We start from the raw sequence: 22764 nt of genomic DNA on the forward strand, positions 1-22764 counted from the left end.
TTCTTTATTTTCATTTGTCATAGATCTCTTTGGGGCCTCATAAGACCTTCAGTTTTCCATAATTCCCTCGGTGCTCAGCCTCTGGGCTTGGGGATCGTGAGGTCACTTCATCTGACAGGCCTATTCCACTGGCACAAAACTCACCACGTGGTCTTAACGCATTGTCTTCTCTTGCCAGCCTTGCCTGAGTGTCACGGATGAAGTGCTCCTATTTCTAGGGGAGGAGAGCTGGCAATAATGTGAGCAGAGACAGGGGTTCTTCATAACCTGCCTTGCATACAGGCTCCTAAGTTTGCTCTTCCATCCTGCCCCAGCTACAAATATATTCTCCCGATTTACTCAGTAAGCAATTGCTTGTTAGTTGCCTGTGTCTGTGAATGTCCCATATGTCATCATTGCCCAGATCAGACAGAAATCTCTGCTCTCATGGAGCTCTTACTTCAGTTCCCGATGGCAAATCTTTCAGGATGATGGTTTGGGAGAGGTTACATCAAAGCACACGGTGCACAGGAACCTTCAGCAACTGTTGCTGACTGTTGCTGACCACCCCACGGAAGGACCAAGAGTCCTGTGTGAACTCTTGCCTCCTGTGTGTGGTATTGCCACATAATCCAACTGGAGGAGCAAGCAGGATTTCACTAGTGAAATCTGGAGTCGAATTCTTGTGAGTTAACAGGTGTACGGGCTGTTGAGCTGACCCCATCTCCTTTTCCTAGGCATAAAGGACCTTGTCTGGTGTTTTTCCTGTGGAGGATGTATGGAGAAGTGGGAGGAAGGTGACGACCCATTAGCAGACCACACCAAGTTTTTCCCAAAGTGAGCAAAGTAAATTCTCTTGACTTTGAACTCACTTCATCTGTTATTCCCTCACTGTCCATGTTTGTTATCTGTGGGTAGTGTCTGCTCACTCTCTGGTTCCCCCTGTGAAGGATGCATCCATGTATCTTCATTTCTTTCCTCACATGTATCTTCATTTCTTTCCTTCATTTCTTCCTCTCTCTGTCTAGCTAGACATCATAGTTAAATCTTAATTGAGGTTGGGTCAATATGCACATAGATTTCTTTATGTAGGTCATGCTACCTTAGAAATGCTCTGCAGTCTGTGTTCAGCTCCTCAGGTGTGTTTGGTGTGCAGCCAATGCATACCTTAAAGTGTTCTAGATTTATCTAAGTCTAATTATTAAACTTTAAAATGTAAAGTTTTAAATAACTATCTGGTCTTGAGATAGAATGGAAATAACATCCCAAGTCCTTAAAATATTCTTTAAAAATGTTTTGTTAGTGTATATTAATTATATAAAATAATGACATTTTAATATATGTACATTTATGACCTTTACACACAAAAATATATATATTACAGTGTACGACAATCATGTCACCACCATCCTTCCATTTACCTTCTCTTATCTACCTCTGTCTCCACTTAATCCTCTTCCTTCTAAAAATCATGTTTTAGAGCAGCCCAGGGCTACATAGCAAAACTTTTATTCAACTTAAATAAATAAAAAAATAAATACATAGAATATTTCCATTTAATTTTGAAGTTAGAAGACTAGTGACAGCAGTGGTCACTTCTTTTTTCTCTTACTTTTTAAAGTATTTGGGTTTACTTTTTTATTTTTATTTTTATTTTATTTTATTTTTTTTAGTATTTGACTTTATGTGCATGGGTGTATTGTCTGCATGTATATCTGTGTACTACTTGCATGCCTGATGCCCACAGAGGTCAGAACGAGGGTATCAAATATCCTAGAACTGAGTTACAGGAGGCTGTGAACTGCCTGATATAGGTGTTAGGAAGCAAACCTGAGTCCTCTGCAGAAGTAGTGACTGTTCTCCCACCGAGACATTTTCAGGTTCTACTTTTTCTTTTTTTAATATGGAAGTAATATGCAGGAAATTGTGGAGACTGCAGGGGCTGTCTTCTCAGTCCCTGGGATGGTAAGTAGGGAGGAAATCTACTTATATTTAAAACTTGTTTTATAATGTGTCCATGAAGTTTTGTTTTGTTATAATTACAAACTAGCATATGTAATGTGTATCTAATGTAATTACTTATCTGGTTGAAAGGACAACAACAATAAAGCCTAGGAGCTGAGCGCTAAAGTCAAGAAGTCAAGGTCTCCCAATGCCTTAGAGGCCACTGTGCCACTCCCTTGTCCTGGTTGATACTGTCCTCCTCATCCAGGGGCAAACACAGTCCTGATTTTCAGTTCACTGTCCTTTTACCAAACACGCACACAATCACACACACACACACACACACACACACACACACACACACACACACACATCTACATAAACTTTCAGCTTTGCCTGCTCTTCTTTGGTTGTCTTTTGTTTCTTTTTTGTCTTAGCTCTATATTTGCTGTGTGTGTGTCTGTATGTCTATTGGAGAGAGAGAGACAGACAGACAGACACAAAAGGAAAGGGATAGGAGAGGGAAAGAGAAAGATTGAATCCAGAGTGTCATGATTGCTAGCTACACACTAAACCAGTGACAAACTCCAGAAACTCTTGGTTTACACATATTTCCCCCTAAGATGAACCAAAAAGCGAGAAGCATATTGCTACTGAGCTATAACTCCAACCCTTTTATTGTTTGACACAATATTCTATTAGGTCTACAGAGAGAGTCCTAGCACAGTCATGGCTACACAAAGAACCTCTGTTTTTTTGTTTTGTTTATTTTTTAAGCAATTTAAGAAAAGATTTAACTGTGTAGCGGATCTCGATTTTCAGTATAGCTCATATTTCCCTTGAACTCCCATGTTCTTGCCTCCATCTCATGAATACCAGAAGAGCAAGCATGTGCTATCATAACACCTGGCTTAGTGACTCTTTGTGTTGGGGAAGGGCAGCTGGAGAGAGGTCTTTGAGGCACAGTGTCAGATAACCCGGGATGACCTCTAACTCAGTGTTTAGGGAGGATGGCCTTAAACTCATCCTACTGCCTCCACATCCCAAGTGCTGGATGACAAGCATGCTCCACCACACCCAGATCTTGTTTAGATAGACAATGACAAGATATAAAATGATCACTGGCAATCACAACCATATCCTTTCATCCAAGTGTCTCTCTAGGATACCTCAGGGCTCTTATTTGCTAATGGGAGTCTAGAATAAACATATATTCAGACCTTAACAAGAACAGAATTCCTGAGACTTACAACAAGGTCAAAGTGCAGACAGTAAGTGACAGGGTGTGCTCATTCCTGAGGGAACACTTCCTCCTCCCAAACTCAGGGGCCTTTGCAGAAGAGAGGCCCAAGAGGTCAGAAGAGATAGAGGCTGTAGAGGACTTTGTCTTGGGTTTGTCTTGTTTTGTGCACAGCAGGGTCCTTCCCTCAGGAACTCACAGTTGCTGTGGTTGCCTATCCATACAAGCCTGCCCCAAATCCAGCCAAGCCAAGCCCCACCTGTAGGAGGGGAGCTGTTGACACTTGTTTCTGCTGGAGTCACTCTTCTTCAGCCCTTGGGCCTTGAGGTTTCCCGACCTCTGCTGGATGGCCCTGTGTCCACTCACCCATGAGCAGCACTAATTGAATTCATTTAAAAGAGGATACAAAGCTGGGAGCGGACCTGACTTTAGGAGGAGTCTGGGGAAACTGAAGAAAGGCACTGGGGGTTGATATAATCCACATACGTTGCACACATTTCTGTGATTTCCAAAGAATAAAATACTTTTTAAAAAAGAGCAGGCTTCCAAACCATGGCTCAGAAAGCTCTGCAATTTGATCAGTGCTTATGGATGAATGACAGCAACACCGGGAGAACCTCAGCTGAGCAAACAAATGACCAAACTCAGTAAGAGGGAAAAAATGGCCCAGGTGGCAACAGGTGCCAGTCAGGCTCCTGGTTCTGCGATAAAGTTGGCTTGATCTTGTGTGATCTTATTCAGGTAACCACAGATGAGGGTTCATGAATGTGATGGTCAATAATGCTCAGCAGGCAGCATTTCACAGCAGTTCAAACACTCTTTCCCAGATGTCCCCAGAGCCTCTGTGTGAGGTTGATATAGATGCCTCATTCAGAGCTGAGAACTCTATCATCAATAATTTTCTGTACTGCAGTGAGAAGCTTATCTAGCTAAGGTTCAAAGCAGCATCATTCTTTTTATAGGAACATAAATATTTAGAAGACAATTTGACAGGATGTCCATTAAGTCAAATAGCATTAGTCAACCCTGCTCTGCTAAGACCTTTATAGACTTTCTGGGCCATGTGCTTTTGACCAGGTTTAGTTTAGGTTTTTGTTTTCTTTCATTTTGTCTTTTTGAAATAGGGTCTCACTGTGTTGCCCTTTCTGTTCTGACTTTGCTATGTAGATCAGTCTGGCCTTTGACCCAGAGATCCACTGGTCATTGAGACCTAAGTGCTGAGATTTACAGGCCTGTACAACCAAACCCAGCTTGACCACATATAAAGCATCTGTGAAGCAGCCTCAAGCACAATTCAAAAGCAGTTGGTTATCCCCAAAGATTCAGGCCACTCTTCACCGTTGGCCACATCTTGTCTGGCATGATAGTGATGTTGTAGAATGCAGGTGGCCCTCCTACCCCAGCAGACTGCAAAGCCTCTTCCAGTACTGTGACAAGGAGACAGCATGGAGGAAATTCTGAGTCAGTTCCAGCTTGATTCCTCTCTATCCTGAAAGCAACATGTTCTGTATATTCAGAAATAGGTCTGTAGTTCTGTCCAACCTGTTTTGTGAGACAAGTCTCTCATTAAGCCTGGAGCTGGCCAATGAGACTTACTGGCTGGTTAGTGAGCCCCTATGGTCTTCCTGTCTCTCCTTCTCCAGCACTAAGATTACACTGTCCCTATTGCCTCGCTGTTACACAGGTGCTGGAGATCTGAGCCCAGTCTCCATGTTTGCTCAACAAGCATTTGCCAACTGTGCCATCTCCAAGCCCTGGATATCACACAAATTTTATTTGTGTGATATCTATATTTTTATACTTAATGTGAATTTCATGTAGTTGGCACACTCAGATTTTGTGGGTTTGTTTCTGACAGTTTGACAAGAGTTGATATGGTTAAAAATTATTGTTAACTAAATTCTTAATTGTACACTTTGTTTAGTAATTTTTAATGTCCTTTGTTGTTCTTTTTCCATGACTCTAGAGTTTTCTCATTAGTTAGTCTTTAAACTTTTATTTATTTTTACCTTGTTCACTTAGTTAATGTGTGTTTATGTGTGCATTGTGTGTTCTACATAGGGCCAAATGGAGACAGGGAGTATCCTCTCATTTATGTCACCCTCTTGTTCCCTTCAAGCAGGGTCTCTCTCTGTACCTGCTAGCATTCAGCGAGCCCTAATTATCCTCTTGCCTCTGCACCCACAGTGCTGTGTCACTATTTTTTATTCTTTAAGATTATTTCAGCAGGTTTCACGTACAGGCCCTAACTCTGTTCTCACCCCAATACATTCCCCGAATATCTTCACCATTACTTTACAAACCACATGCATTGTTATTGGAACCCAGAGACTTACACGATGCAAGACTAACAGAATCACTGAAAATGTTCGCTTTCTGCTTCATGCTTAATGTTAGACTAGGTTGCCTAGCAACCTCTGATGTCATCACCTACCTCTGCCAGGTGCAAGCCAGGCATGCTCCAGATATAAAGGACCCTCCCATCACTGCTCTCTCTCTCTCTCTCTCTCTCTCTCTGACTTTCTTTTTTTATTTATATTTTTATAAATTACAGTTTATTCACTTTGAATCCCTGCTGTAGCCCCCTCCCTCTTCTTCTCCCAATTCTTTCCTACCTCCCACGTCTCCTCCCATGCTCCTCCCCAAGTCCACTGACTTTCTTGCTTTTTCTCCCTCCCTCTGTTTCTTTCTGGGGCACCCCTAATCCCTTCTTTCTTAACCCTCCCCCTTCCACGGCCGACTTCCTTCCTTACACCAAACATGCTGTGGCGGTTGTATTATTATAACATTGGTGCTGTGAAACTCGGTGGGCTCTTTGGGTAGTGTCTGGGCACATGGGAACGCCTCCCACCTGTTGCGCCACCCGCAACAGATTTGCGCTCCAGATATAAAGGACTAGGGAGCTCCAGCGGGTCTTGAACTAGACACTCGTTCCGTTTTAAGTGGCTGGAGTGGGTTGACAGAACCATCTCTTTGCCAAAGAAACCTCGGAGCTAAAGCCAGTCCTCACACCTGGTCCTGATCTTCTTGTTTTTTAAAAAGCAAATACAAATCCTTATCTCATGGAACTATTTTATGACTTTTACCTTCTCTGCATAGTTGCGTATTTCTTCTGAAGTCCTCTGCAGAAGTGATTCCAGCCCCTGAGAGCCACCATGCACTTCCGGAATCCAGGGTAATGAGCCCCGCCCCTTCTCTGACTCAGCAACACATGATCATGGGATTGAGCTGCAACTGTCAATTGTAAATGTATCATAATTAGATAGAGTCTACGAGAATCTAAGAAGCACTATCAAGTGCCAGTTAGACAGGAACTTCACAGTGAACCAGGGAGACACAATATCTAGCTTCATGAAATGTACAGTCAGCCCTTCTCCTGTAAGAAGTCTATTGATGAAATTTCAGACTTATTCCAGGTAAACATCCAGACTAAACGGACCCAGTCTGCGGCCCACTGAAGACAGTAGGCTTGACTTGTTACTTCTGAGATGTACAAGGCAAGTTTTATTTAGTTTCATTGGAGTTTTGTTTGGGACAGAGTCTCACTGTGTAGCTTAGGCTGACTTTGAATTTGCCATGTACAAATCCCAGACTGACTAGGAATTTATGATCCTCCTGCTTCAGTTTTCCAAACGCAGAGATTACAAGTCTGTGTTTTGTGATTTGATGTGTGTTCTTTACTTCAGTTGAGCAGATAAAAACAAAGCACCTCTGCATGCTAGGCAAGGATTCTATGACCCGGGTACATCCCTGGCTAGCAGGCAAAAGGCCAGTAAAATCATGAGGTCAGATGACAGTCTGTTTCTCTGAGATACAATCTAACTATCAGTTCACTTGTGACACAAGCAACCTAGACTGTCATTTTGTTGCAATGGTAAGTATGCCGGTTCACACCCCACAGAAGAGAGAACAATGCTGGATGTGGTGGCTCACACCTGGAAAAGAGCACTCTGGAAGCTGAGGCAGGAGAATTGTCAGGAGTTCAACATTAGCCTGGACAATAAATAGTATAAGACACCACCTCAAAATCAAAAACAAAACCAAACAAAAAACACCAACAAAACAATGGAGAATGTTAGGGTTCAGGAGTAGCCCACACTGACCAGACACAGATGAAAGAAGCATACTGAATGCCAGACAAAAACTGACGCGCTAGGGCCACCTCTGGTCTCAGGACCCAGGCAGTGATGCTGAGCCATTTTCAAAGTGAGTGTTCAAAGGAAAAAACCACAACCAAGCAGGAAAAATCATTTTTTTCAGGTACAGTATGTTGATTCAACTGAGAAGAATTAATTTTTGTTTCATGTTCATTGTATCTAGGTAGTTAGAAAAAGTACTTTAAGCTGATTGGCTGGAATTTAGGGTAGGGGAGTTCTTGGGGGCTTTCCATCTTTCTGGGAGTAAGGAACATAGGATGTTTCGATCTTACTTCTAACAGAACTTACATTTATCTTTAACTCAAGCAGAACATGCATTTATCATCTATTGTTTTATTCTAAACAGCAATTATTGAACTATTGGAGTGGACCCTGGTCTCAGGCACTTAGGCCTGAGAACTTGAACTCAATTTTACCTTATGATCAAAATGGATACTTGGAAGTAAAATGGCTTCTGATATGCTAAAGGAAACAGCAGTTTTTAACAGAAGAGCTACAGTTATGCTAAGAACTACAGTAGGTCTCTTTGGAGGAGCTATAGTTATGTAAAAAGTTTAAGCTGATTACAATAGAGAAAAATAAAGGAAAACAAAACAGCAGAGCAATTTTGGATTCCCTTGATAAATCTCTTGTATTTGGAATTTTTATTTCAAATAATTAATTAGAACCTGACTGCAGTTTTTCATTCCTCTTCTTCTCCCAGCCCTTCCCCCACACCCCTATCCACTCCTCCTCTTTTCTTCTTCAGAAAAAGGGAGGCCTCCTGTGGATATCAACTACCTTGGCATATCAACTTGTAGTAGGCACATTTTCTTCTGTTGAGGCTAGATAAGGCAGCCCAAATAGGGGAAAGGGCTCCAAAGGCAGGCAACATAGTCAGAGACATCCCTTACTCCTGCTGTTAGGAATCCTACATGAAGACTAGCTACACAACTGTTACATACATATAGTGGACCTGATTAGTCCCATGCATGCTGCCTGGTTGTCGGTTCATTCTCTGTGAGCCCCCATGGGACTAGTTTAGTTGATTCTGTAGGTTTCCTTGTGGTGTCTTTGATCCCTCTGGCTCCTACAATCCTTCCTCCCCTTCTTCTGCAGGGTTCCCCAGGCTTCACCCAGTGTTTGGCTGTGGGTCTTGCATTTGTTTCCATCAGTTGCTAGGTGAAGCCTCTTTGATGACAGTTATTCTAGGCTCCTGTCTGCAAGTATAACAGAATATTATTAATCATGACAGTGGTGGACTCCCTCTCTTGGAATGGGTCTTAAGCTAGATCAGTCATTGTTGGGTACTCCCTCAATTTCTACTCCATCTTTACCCCTTGTAAGTCAAGGGGTAAATTGTAGGTCGAAGATTTTGTGGCTGGGTTGGTGTCCCAATCTCTCCATTGGATGTCTTGCCTGGTTACAGGAGATGGCTGCTTCAGGCTCCATGTTCCCCATTGCTAGGAGTCTTAGCTAAGGTCACCCTCAGAGATTCTTGGGAGGTTCTATTGCCTTAGGTTTCTAGCTTGTCCCAGAGAGACCCCCTATTGCAGTTGACTCTCTCAGTACTCTCTCCATCCTCCCCACACCTGATCCCTCCTGTCCCCATCCCTACCTCTGCCCTAACCCAGTCTCCTCCTACCATCCACCCTCAATGCCTATTCTATTTCTCCTTCTCAGTGAGATTCACACAACCCCACTTGAGCCCTCCTTGTTACTTAGTTTCTTTGGGTCTGTGGATTGTATCATGGTTATCCTTTACATCACAGCTAATATCCATTTATAAGTGAGAACATACCATGTTTATCGTTCTGGGTTATCTTACCAGGATGGTCTTTTCTAGTTCCATCCATTTGCCTGCAAATGTCATTCTGTCATTGTTTTTAATAATACTCCCTCATGCAAATATCCCACATTTTCTTTAGCCATTCTTCCATTAAAAGGAGTCTAGGTTGTTTCCAGTTGGCTATTATGAATAAAGAGGCAATGAACATGCTTGAGAAAGTGTCCTTGTGGTAGGATGAAGCATCCTTTGGGTATATGTCCAGGTGTGGTATAGCTGAGTCTTGAGGTAGATCTATTCCCAGTTTTCTGAGAAACTGCTAAATTGATTTTCAAAGTGACTGTATAAGTTTGCATTCCCATCAGCAGTGGAAAAATGTTTCCCTTGCTCCATGTCCTCACCAGCCTGAGCTGTGGCTTGAGTTTTTGATCTTAGCCATTCTCAAGGGTGTAAGATGAAATCTCAGAGTCTTTCTTATTTATATTTCCCTGATGGCTAAGGATGTTGAACTTTAAGTGCTTCCCAGCCATTAGAGATTCCTCTGTCAAGATTTCTCAGTTTAGATCCATACTCCATATTTTAATTGTGTTATTTGGTTTGTTGATGTTTAGTTTCTTGGCTTCTTTATAAATTTTGGATATCAGCCCTTTGTCAGATGTGTGGCTAGCATTGCAAGTGCAGAGGATGTAACTCAGATATCATATAGTTTCCTAATAGACACAAAAACATCTTTAGCTCTGAATAAAATGAGGTATAGTAAGATGTTTGGAGTTCAAGAAAAGGAAAAAAACAGTGGTATCAAAGTCAAGGGTGTGTGTAGGCTCATGCCTATAATACCAGCAGTTGGGAAATGGAGAAAGGTAGACAAATACTTCAACGTTACCCTTGGCTACATAGGGAATTCCAGACCAACTACACTACCTGACACTGTCTCAAATTAAAAAAAAAAAGTGTGTGTTTAATAATCTGTGTGCATCCATCCCTGTGTATGGTATTAAACATGTAGCTACTAATGACTAAGCAGGGAGGAATGCTAGATGAACTTTGCAGGACTCTTCTTTTCCTAGATATTACAGTACTGATAACTCACAAAGTCCTCACCCATACAGAAGATGTGTGTAAAATGGATGTACCATCTAGGAACATGACTACTGCACACATATGAAATTTATTCTTTCATACCTGGACTATGCCTTCCTTTTATCAGAATTGAGCAGGCTGGGTTTAGAAGATGTTTAGAAGATCCTCAGTAATAATAGAATGCCCACTCTTAAATCAAGACCCAGTTAGGATTTAATAAAGGATTTCTGTTTCAAAGGAAATCACAAGTGAAAGCAATCAGGAGGACCCAGTTCATCCCACTGAGGCCGGTAAGAACTTGAAAGCACATGGGATTCTGTGTATTTGCACAGAATTGGACAGGACAGCATATTTATAATTGTCTGAGGAGCTCCTAGAGGAGAGCACTGAGGTGAAGGGAGCTGTGGGTGAGAGAGCGCTCCCATGGCATCTTGAGAGTGAATGCAGGACTACCAACAGCAGTCCTCATGCCAGATCCAAAGCAGCCAATGTTAAGGCATCATGCAGCAGGCTGGTCTCCTGAGATCCTAAAGGGAAATTAGGGTGCCAGGATATCCAAGTCCCTGTCAAATGAGAGGCCTTAGACATAGTACCCCACATTCTGATGCTGTGGAAAGATCTGAGAGGGTCTTAGGGTATGGAGGGGGGTCATGGGAAGGAGAGGAGAGTCCTAATCCACTCTTAGCAGACAAACAAAGCAATCAAAGAGATGTGAAGGTACACCTTCCTCTGCCTCCCTTCTCTCCACAGGCTTGGCTCTGAGGGAAGCCCAGTGGTATCAAGAGGCAAAGAGTCTGAGTGAGCAGCTGCGAGGCACCTACACCAAAGCCACTTTCCGCCACATGAATTTGCCAGAGGTGTGCTCCAGCCAAGGCACTGACCACTTGTTTGGCTGTGATGTGTCCATCGTTGCAAAGCACATCAGCAGGCCAGTGCAAGGGGCCCTGACAATCCCCAAGGTCTTTGCCAATATCAGCTCAGTCATGTGTGTGGAGGGGGAAGCTGGCAGTGGGAAGACAACCTTCCTGAAGAAAATAGCTTTTCTCTGGGCATCAGGGTACTGTCCCCTGTTGAACAGATTCCAGCTGGTCTTCTACCTCTCCCTTAGTTCCACCAGACTAGACCAGGGTCTGGCCAGCATCATCTGTGCCCAACTCCTAGAGGCAGGAGGCTGTGTTAGTGAAGCATGCCTGAGCAGGACCATCCAGCAGTTAAAACACCAGGTGCTGTTCCTGTTGGATGACTATAATGGGGTAGACTCGCTCCCCCAAGCCCTAGAGACACTGATTACAAGAAACTACTTGTCACAAACCTGCTTATTGATAGCTGTCCATACAAACAGGGCCAGGTCCATCCGTCCATATCTGGATACAATTCTAGAGATCAAAGAGTTTCCTTTCTATAATACTGTCTCTGTATTATGGAAGTTCTTTTCACATAATATAATCCGTGTACAAAGGTTTTTCAATTACTTTGGAAAGAATGAACATCTGAGAGGAATTCACAAAGCTCCTCTCTTCATGGCAGCAGTCTGTACTGACTGGTTTCAAAATCCTTCTGACCAGCCCTTTCAAGATGTGGCCATTTTCAAGTCTTATATGAAGTACCTGTCCTTCAAGTACAAAGCTGCAGCTGAGGCCCTCAAGGCCACTGTGTCCTCATGTGGGCAGCTGGCCTTGAGCGGGCGTTTTTTTTTTCATGCTTTGAGTTCAACAATGATGACCTCACAGAGGCTGGAGTGGATGAAGATGAAGACCTGACCACCTGCTTGATGAGCAAATTCACCGCCCAGAGGCTGAGACCAGTCTACCGGTTTTTAAGTCCTCTCTTCCAAGAATTTCTTGCTGCCATGAGGCTGACTGAACTTCTGGGTTCAGACAGGCAGGAAGACCAAGACCTGGGAATTCATTATTTGACACAAATTAACTCTCCCTTGAAGGCTCTGACCACCTACAACAACTTTTTGAAGTATGCCTCCAGGTATCCTTCATCAAAGGCAGGGCCAGAAGTTGTGTCTCATTTGCTTCAGCTGGTGGATGAGAAAGAGTCGCTGGAGAACATGTCTGACGATGAGGATTACATGAAGCTGCACCCGGAAGATTCACTGTGGATGGACTCCGTTAAGGGATTGTGGCCATTATCTCCTAAACTTTTCTCTTCATTAATTTCAGAGTATTTACTGAGCATTGCTTTAAACTTTGCTTATGAAAGCAACACGGTTTCTGCATGTTCTCCATTGATTTTGTGATTTCTTCAGGGAAGAACACTGACTTTAAAAGTATTGAATTTACAGTACTTTTGGGAGCACCCAGAAAGCCTGTTATTATTGAAGAGTATTGAGGTCTCAATAAATGGAAATAAGTGGGTACAGCAAATATATTTATCATTAATAGAAAAAAGTTTGAAAACATTACAGCCACCAACTGTAGATCAGGACCATGCATCTGCCTTTCAACCGGTGAATGAATGCAAGAAAGATTTGGCTGAAAAAGAAGAGATTGTGAGGAACTATGCGGATATCCGACACCAGGCCCCACCAAATATCAGTACTGGCTTTTGGAAACTGTCACCCAAGCCACACTCTTCCCAACCTAGGGATCTTTCCCTAGGTTGGAAGTTGCAGTGGCCGACATGGGCCCAGCAGACCAAGCACTGCTCCAGGTCCTAATGGAAGTCTTCTCAGCTTCTCAGAATATTGAGCTCTGCTTGTCCAACAGCAGTGGCTTTCTTGAAAGCATCCGCCTGGCTCTGGAGCTGAATAAGACCTCTGTCACCAAGTGCTCCTTATGCAGGCTGGAGTTCAGCACAGCAGAACAGGAGCTGCTTCTCACCCTGACTGCCCTGCAGTCTCTTGAGGTCTCAGGGATGAACCAGTTACCAGGTATCCCTGAAGTGTGCTTTCACAAGCAGTCTGGCTGACTCTGTTTTCTTGTAGGCATAAGGTTATTGAGTAATTCAAGTTCTGATTTCTGTACTCCCCACATCTGGTTGCAGTCTTTGTTCTGAGAATCTCCCGCCTCAGTATTGTGTAAACACTGCTCCCCAGTTGTTGCCTGATAGGCTAATAAAGCAGCTTACAGCACAGTACTGAGAAGTTGCTCTACTGTTAATCCTCTAGGCTAGTCTGGCTTCCTCCCCATGTAAATCCCCAAGATACTTGCACTTATGGCATTCTCTGCTCCAGCTGCTCTCTCCTCATGTCTCATGATGAAGAATTCAGATGGAAATCTATAGAGGCTCAAGATTTTAAAAGGCTTAAGGAGGAAAAACAAATTGTGGCTTACACTCACCATGCGTTGAACGAATACTTAATAACTGGGCCACATGGAATTGCATAACTCCAAAAGACTGGAGAGATTTGATGACAGCCATTCTAGAGCCTAGCTCTTAATTGCAATGGCTGGCATGGTGGAAAGATGAGGCTTCACTTATGCATTAATGAAATAGGACTAGAGGAATTGATATTGTCAAAGATGGTAAGGAATGGTTATATGGCTCCTGAATGCAGGTTATCCAAGGCAATTCCTTAATTTCAGAAAACTGACTAAGGGACTTCACTCAAGGTCTGACAGAAAAAAACAACATGAACCATTAGTTTCCTGCCCACCAAAAGAGGATTATTAAAAAAAAAAAAAGAATAAAAAGAAAAAAGAAAAAAAGAAAATTCAAGGCCTGATAGGACAAACAGGGCTACTAAAAACTTAGATAAACCATTTAAAGGAGATAAAGATGCTCCTAGGGGATAAAACAAGAGGCACTAAAGATGAAAAATCAGACATTTTGGCAAACGCTATAAATGATAAAAGGCCAAAATTAGAATTACAATTAGATATCATTGAGATGGAAGGATTAGTGTCTCCTGGAGCATATGTAACAATAATTTTCCAAGACTCCTGGTATCCAATTTGGCCATTTAAAAATGTATCTACACAGCTCCTGGGAATTGTGTCACTGTCGCAGGTAAAACAAAGTCTAAAATGTCTTAAATGTGTAGGGCCAGAAATCCCAACAGGAAAATTAAGGCCATATATGACTGATGCAGCCCTGAATTTACGGGGGAGGGATCTGTTGCAACAGTAAGAAGCATGGATTGCCATTCCTCCAACTGAAGGGACAAGCCATAAAATCAGGGATGTTCCTGACAAAGGTAGTAAAACTGTCCAAGTTGTCCATAAACAGAACACAGCACAAGCTGATTCTCCAAGGTCATATGGAGGAGACCCTGCTGACACAACACCAATGGCCTTCCTGTTAAGGCTGACTAACCAACCTATTCGAATAGAACAATGGCCTATGAGAAAAGAGAAATTACAAGCAGCTTACAGCTAAGAGCTGAGTGGAGGAGAGAATAGGGCTGGACTTCCTGCCCTCCGGGGTGGGGGGAAGAGTTAGAGGATGAAGTGGGGAATTTCCAGCCATGGGCAGAGGTCCAAGAGACATGAAGAGAGAGCAGCTGGAGCAGAGAATACCATAAAGTGCAAGTATGTCAAGGATTTATGCAGGAAAGAAGCCAGACTAGCCTAGAGGGTTAAGAATAGAATAATGACTGCTCAGTATTGTTGTGTAATTTGCGATATTGACATACTAGGGGACAACTGGGGAGCAGTGTTTACCCAACATGGAAACAGGAGATTCTCAGAACAAGGGTTGCAACCAGATATGGGGGGGGGGTACAGAAATCAGCATTTAAATTACACAATAACTTTATGCCTCCATTTTCTCATCCTTAGTTTTAGATGGATGAAACTTCAGCTTCATCTCTTCATAAATGTTCCTTTATAGGAGAAGTTTAAATGCTTTCACTGTTTGGGGCAGTGCATAGATCATTGGAAGGTCCTGAATTATAGAATGGGTTTCACGTAATTCAAGAATAGCTTCTGTGTTTCATTGCTTGAGAGGTTGTTAGGGCACTTAACTGCTTGTTATTAGTCAATGTTGGACTGTGTGTGAGATGTTGCTGAAGAGATATCTGCATTCTGGGTGCGAGAAGAAGGAGGGAGGTTAGCTTCTCCGGAAAAGGAATTAAAAAGTAGGAACAATACAGTCTTACTTCTGTTTCTGTTGCTGTAATAAAAGATTCTTACCAGAAGCAACTTGGGGGAAGAAAGGGTTTATCACATCTTAAACCTCCCGGCTAGCACAGTTCACCCTTGAAGGATGTCACAGAGGGAATGCAAGCAGGAACCTGGAGGCAGGAACAGGAGAGACCAGGGAGGACTCTGGCTTCCTTTACATGGCTGCTTACATATCTGCCTTCTTCTTCAACTCCTGACCATCTTTCCAGAGCAGCACCACCATCCCCACTGAGTTGGCCCCTTGCTCATCAATCATTAATTTAAGGGATTTTTTCCAAATTTAGGATCCTCTTCCCTAATAATTCTAGCCTGTTTCAAGTTGACAGAAACCAACTAGGAAAAATATCTCCTATTAGTTGTCTTTAACATTAGGTAATATTTGGTTATTTTCAGTACAGGCTTCATCTGACTTTCATTAAATTTGTTTATCATTACTTAGAAGTTTTGACAGTCCTGTAAATGTTTGCTTTTTTTAAAAATTTCATAATCATAACTAGTTTAGTTCTTGTCTTTAGCTGTGTGTTACATGCTTAGGAATGCTTTTCTTGTCTATATCTGAATGTTTTTTTGTTTTTTATTGTGTGTGTGTGTTTGCAGATGTGTGCATGGGAACGGAACCGTGTCAGAGCATGCGTATAGGGGGCAGGGACAACCTCAGGATTGCCATTTTTCCCTTCCATCCACCTTGTAGCTCTTAGGGATCAAAATGAGGTTGGCAGGCTTGGTACAAGTCCTTTTTCTCACTGAGCCGTATCCCTGTGCCATACACTCCTCTTGTTTAGGAATTTCCTGCTCATATGGAATTTGAGACAGAGGCTCAGTGTTCTGAGACAGATCCCTTCTATAGGCTCGGCTTCCCTGGGACTTACCATACAACACAGGCTAGCCTTGAGCTATGTATGGTAACCCCCTTTTTTCAGTCTCCCAGCCACTGAGGTCACATCTGTGAGCCACCACACCTTCTTCATATTTAACCTGCTGAGGAAATCCCCCACTGTGTTTCATGGTGGCTTCTTCACTATACTTTCCCACCTACAAGGTGCAAATCTCATTTAGTCTTATTTTTCCCTGTCATCTGCTTCATCGTAAATATATTCTAGTAAGTCAGTAAGTCATATTTAAGGATCCATGATGAAGCCCAAGGTTGTGAAAATTACTTGTTTTCTTCTAAGAGTTCTAGTGTTAGTTGTTATAGTTGTCATTAGTTCACTTTGAGTTAGCTTTCATGAATTGGAAGTGAGAGTCCAACTGCACCCTTTTTGCATGTGCAAAGTCAGACATTCCCATGCTGTTGGTTGGAGAGAAGCTTTACTTATTTCGTAAGTTTAGAGACCAGTACGGGGTTTTCCCTGTAGTTTATGATTAGCAGATATTATAGCTGACAATATCTTCCTGGATGTGCTTCCTAGACTGGTGTTAGGAAGTCTAAGAAACTTCATCTTGAAAGCATGAAAATGGCTGAAGGTCGCAGCACACTTGAGAACTTCCACTGGGGACCTTGAGTGATGGGAACTATGTGCTGCTTGCCAGATCAACTCTTTGCTAACTTGAACAAGTTCCCGGGCCTGAAAGAACTGTCTGTGAGACTAGACGGCAAAGCAGATGTGCTTTCAGTCCTTCCTGGAGAGTTCCTAAACCTCCACCACATGGAGAAGTTATCCATCCAAACTTCTACAGAGTCTGACCTCTCCAGACTAGGTAAGGATGGTGCTTGGATCTCCAGCTCATGTCTCAGCTGGAAAAGCTACTTGGCTAGTAATTGGTAGAACCATTAACTAATCATTAGTTAAACCTTCCCTGGGCTTCACAGCATGAACTGTGTCCTTGGGAAGGTGTGGGAACAGCATCTTCCTCCTTAAGAGGGCAGAGATTTATTTGTTACCAGAGTCTTTAACGTGTGGGGAACTGTTCTCAGCCCTTCACAACAGCTGACTCAGTCTTCACAGCCCCTGTGTGAGATAAGGTATGAAGATTATTGCTGATTGTCAGCAGGGGAAATGAGGTCAGCGATGGCTCAGGGCTAAGGAAATGTGTCTCCAAACAGAAGGTTTGACTGCACAGCCTGAGCTTTACACTCCTAACACTTCCTCTCCTGTTGGTAGGACCCTGATGTTTGAGTTTGCAATCTTCCCAGTCCAGATAGCCATTCTGAGTTTGGCACTAGATGAAGGACTTCCTCTTCCCAGCAGGGCCTCCTACTCTCTGCCTGACCTCATCTGGAAAGTATCTTTAGGCATAGATACCTCTAACCATATCTGATATATGGCTGTTGGCACAGTTGCCTGCTAGCTCTCCCCTCCCTATGCCCATATGATAATTAGGTACTGTGTTCCCGTTCTTATGGTAAGAGCATCCTGTTTAATGCAAATCAAGAATCCTTGAAGTGCCAGTTATGTACACGTATCCCGAGAGCCCTCACCCACTCCCCAAGGAATATAAAATTGTTCTCTTGAATTAAAATTGAACTGTCTCCCTGAAGTGGTTCCCAGAGGGTTTTTTTCCATCATCCTAGCAGCCTTCAAAGGCCTGCATCTCACCTTTTGCTCCTCCTGCTTTCATTGGCTTGTGGCCAACAGTTCCCCAGGGAGGAGAACCACTGCTGGCACCCAACATGGGGCATAACCCCAGCAACAGAGTTCATAAATGTCACTGGTAAACTTTCACTCAGTTTCTTATAGAAAGCTATTCTTTCACATGACTGTGTCAATTAGACACAACATGAGCCCAACAAATATAGTCTGAGCTCTAGATACTTGCCACTGAGTCACTACATTATGAATGTTGTGTCATTGCCTGTTTAATCACTGTGGCTGGAACTGATAGATTGGGGGTCCAATTCTGATAGAAACATTCAGCCTCTAATTTCTGAAAATCTTTCATATTTTACAGTTAAATTGATTCAGAGCTCTCCAAATCTTCATGTCTTCCATCTGAAATGTGATTTCCTTTTGAATTGTAAGTCTCTCATGGCTGCACTTGCTTCCTGCAAGAAACTCAGAGAGATTGAGTTTTCTGGACGATGCTTTGAAACCACACCATTTGGTAAGGACTGTACAACTTTGACTTCAGATGCTCCTGTGCAGTTATTCAATACTCTAGGATTAAAATGCAATGGTGTCGTGGGAACTGTAACCATGCCTGATCATCAGTGAGGCTTTCACAACAGTGAAGTGCATCTGTTTACAATTTAAACCTTTCATTTTCAGAGCAGTGTCTTCTATTTAGTCATAGTAATTCTGAATATTATATCACCTTTCATCACTTTTTAGATACTCCTTATCTCAACAGTACTGCTCTGAGTCATAGGTAATGTGTTTGACCCAACTAAATTTTATTTTTCCTTTCATAGTCAACATATTGCCAAATTTTGTTTCTCTGAAGACATTAGATCTTTATTGTCAAAAATTTCCAGATAAGAAAACATCAGAAAAGTTTGGTAAGTTTATAGAAGTGTTTCTTAATTTATTATTTTCCTCCCCCTCTTCCTCCTTCTCCTCCACTTCCTCCTCCTGCAGTGAACTCACAACAAATCAAGGTGTGTACAGTTGTCCCTTTACTTCCATGACAGTTAAGTCCAGGAGCTGCTGCTGCTGTAAACACTAGAACATCCTCTACTCTATGATACAAAATGGTGCAGTGTTTTCCCATGACCCCACACACATTCATAAACTTTAAATAACTTCTCCATTACTTACAATGCCTAATGCCATGTAAAAAAAAAGTTACATTGTGTTTTTCTTTTTTTAATTTTAATTTTATTTTATTTTTAATTACACTTTATTTACTTTGTATGCCCCCTCTAGTTTCCTTCCTCCTCCCCTCCCAATTCCTCCCTTCCTTCCCCTTCTCCAAGCATGCCCCTCCCCAAGTTCACTGGTAGGAGAGGGTTTCTTTTTCATCCTTCTGATCCTAGTCTGTTAGGTCTCATCAGGACTGGCTGTATAGTCTTACTCTGTGGCCTGGTAAGGCTGCTTCCCACTCAGGAGGAGGTGATCAAAGATCAGGCCAATCAGTTCATGTCAGAAGCAGTCCCTGTTCCCATTACTATGGAACCCACTTGGACACTGAACTGCCATGAGCTACATCTGTGCAGGGGTTCTAGGTTATCTCCATGCATGGTACTTGAAAATCTGTGTTCAAATTTTCTGGTTCTGTTGCTTTCCTTATGGAGTTCCTGTCCTCTCCAGATTTTACTCTTTCCCACTTCTTTCATAAGATTCCATGCATTCTGCCCAAAGTTTGGCCATAAGTCTCAGCGTCTGCTTTGATAGTCTGCAGGGCAGGGCCTTTCAGAGTGTGTTGTTCTTAAAGTAAGGAAGAGGGGGAAACGTCTGGATATGTTTAGCACAGACACTTAAAAAAATGAACCTGTGGTTTGTGGAATGTGCTGACACAGAGGGTCATGCACCAGCCATGCTGGTCCTTTGGAGGACACCATGGTGATACTCAGTCTCACCGCCAGATACTATTGCTCTCAAGCATCCTCATGCTTAAACTCATTAAATGCAATACTCTCAGACTCACTGACACCTTAGGATAAAAGTTGGTCATGGTGGCACTGTGTACCTCAATTGTTGGACACCCATTCTAGATGTGCTCTATCTGTTCTGTTTCAAAGGTTTCAGAATCTACACAAAAACTTCTATTTATGTTAAGAAAACTAATCTGTGATAAACCATACTGAACACAATGACAAGTATAGAGAGTTTATATACTTATTTTTTAGTTAAAAAAATGTTAGAAGGCCAGGTGGTCGTGATGCATTCCTTTAATTCCACCACTTGGGAGGCAGAGGAACGTGGATTTCTGAGTTAGAGGCCAACTATTCTACAGAGTGAGTTCCTGGACAGCCAGGGCTACATAGGGAAGCCCTGTCTTGAAAAACAAACAAACAAAAGAAAGTTTAGAAAAATAATACAGTTTCATGGGAAACACTAATGGGGAAAATGGAGGCCATGGTGATACGGGGTGCAGAGCTCTGTCTTCACAGTGCTTCCCAGACTTTTGTAGGAGAGGTGACTCCCCCTTCCTCTTCTCTTCTGCAGAGGCAGCTGCCACGTGTGTTTGCTTTGGCCTTGGAGGTGCTGGTAAAGTGGCAGGGACAACATCAGGCACTCTCAAGGCTACTGTCTCAGGTTGGCTGTGTAAAACTCACACTGCGAGCATCAAGTTTCCCCACTGCTGGAAAAGAAAATTACAAGTATTAAAGCAGAATGCTGGTCAGTCTAAGTTAGCAACGCTTTGAATTCCTGTGCCCAGCTTGTTAATGAAGCCTTAATGAAGTGGATTATATTTCCTTTTTTAAAGATGAGTGCACACACATACACACAAACAGTCACAAAGTGAATTTCAGGATTTCCCTCACAGAGGTCAGCCAAAATTATAGCTTTTTCAGGAAAAAGGCCGGAGATGGCTCAGCAAGTAAAAGGCCTGGCACCAAGGCTGATGACCTGAGTTGGATCTCTGGGGCCCAAATGATGGAAAGGAAAAGAGCCTACTTCCAAAAGCTGTCCTCTGATCTCTAAACCCCTAAACCCATACTATGCTACATGTATGCCAAAGTACATGCACATATGCACTCTCAAGTATGTACACACACACACACACAAAATACATATAGGTACATGCTGGAGTGCAGTGCCAGTGGGTTCAGAACCTGAAGGAGGAAGTGTACAGTCCGTGAATGAAGACTTGCATCAAGGGATGCAGTTCACACACTCTGACACTGAGACAGCTCAGGGCACCCTTACTTATACATCCATTTTTTAACAGCTGAAAAGGCTTTACATTCATTTTCTCATGCAGTCTGTTTTAAGACCTTCCTATGTGTAGCAGTAATGTTCACACTGTACTTTTCCCTTCCTTCTCCTACTCAATCTCCATGGTTTCCTGCCAACCCATGAACTGTGTCAAGAAAGAGGAAACAGCTTCAGCAAGCAGTTACTATCTAACCCAACACACTGGTACTTAACCAAGTGACCATGGTTGGCAGCAATTGTGGTTGCAGTATAAAGAGATGATAGATTACAACACAGGGAATTCTGACTTAATTATTGGCAACTGGCATCCTCTCATACCCTAATCAGGATATTTAATTCCTTTAATGCCCAGGGCTCTCTGCAAATTAGCAACCTGAATCAATTCCTCACCCTTGGTTGGCTTGCCTCTGAGTGTTCCTATTTCGTCTTGGAACTAGAGATCCATCAAGACCTTCCTAACTTTTTGATAATCACATAGCTATTGTTTGGAACAGGTTGGTGGGCAAATTGTTGTCAGAACCAAGTTTCTATGTGGAGAGAACATCCAGACAATAGCTGATGTACCTAGACCAGGCCCTCACATTGGCTCAACCACATCATCATTAACAAACTCCCACAATCCTCAGAGCCAAACCAGAATCAATCACAGCCTGATCTGAGCCTTGCAAATGCAAGGCAAAAGTGAACCAAGCATTCCCTCGGGAAATGCCAGGAGATTCTGCACTAATATCTCCACAGGTCCTTGTCATGTGGAGACCTAAGTCCTCTGGCCTTGTAATAAGGGGAGCCGCCAGCATCACACTCACGCACCATTCCCAGAAGAGGCTTGGCCGCTGCCAAATATAATTTAAGTTGTTTTTCAAATGTCAAAAAGAAAGAACCACAAATTGGAAATATGTGTGCAAACTCATAGTTTGTTATTCCATAAACACACAAGGATCTATATACATATATAGACATCTAGGTTTCTACATACAGGTATCTCTTAGGACTGTCACAGCGACTGTCTTTTCCAGAAAGTACTTTTCCAGTGTTCAGCTGCTCATTTCTTTTCTTTTTCTTTTTTTAATTTCGTATTAGTTTATTTACTTTACATTCTGAGGGTCACCCTCCCTCCCCACCTCCCAGTCCTCTCTTTTCCCTCCTTTCCCCTTCCCCTTTTCCTTCCCCCAAGAAAAGGGGAGCCCCCCTCCCTCCTGTATTAACCTTCCCAGCACATCAAGTCATATCAGGTCTGCTCTTATCTTCATCCCCGGAGGACAGGCAAGGCAGCCCTACCAGGGGGAAGTGATCCAAAAGCAGGCAATAGAGTCCATATTAAAAAGAGCACCCCCTCCATTCACCAGGTGACCCACGTGAAGACCAAGCTGCCCACTGGCTGCATGTGTGCAGGACCCTAGGTCCACACCATGCATGCTCCTTAGTTGATGTCTCAGTCTCTGAAAGCTCCCGTGTCACTGGGTTAGTTGTCTCTGTTGGTCTTCCTATGAGGTTCCTGTTCCCTCCAGGTCCTTCCATCTTTCCCCCAATATTTCCTCAAGACCCCTAGAGTTCCTCCCATGCTTGGCTGCACATCCCAGCATCTGTCTTAACCTGCTGTTGGCTGAATCCTTCCAGAGGACCGTCAAGTTGGGCTCTTAACTGAAAGCATAGCAGAGTATCATTATTAGTGTCCAGGGCTAGCTTTTCTACTGTGGGGTGTGCTCATTTCTTTTCCATTTTAAACAGTTTTGTTTTCTGGTCACAGAGCTAGGATAGTTTTTTG

General features: G+C 42.9%; 1 pseudogene; it reads left to right on the forward strand.

The window, feature by feature from the left end:
• The window catches only part of LOC110544820 (baculoviral IAP repeat-containing protein 1b-like), a 38568-nt pseudogene that overhangs the window by 9382 nt on the left and 6422 nt on the right, over nucleotides 1–22764 (forward strand).

This window comes from Meriones unguiculatus, chromosome 6 (assembly GCF_030254825.1).
Source record: "Meriones unguiculatus strain TT.TT164.6M chromosome 6, Bangor_MerUng_6.1, whole genome shotgun sequence".
Lineage (NCBI taxonomy): Eukaryota > Metazoa > Chordata > Mammalia > Rodentia > Muridae > Meriones > Meriones unguiculatus.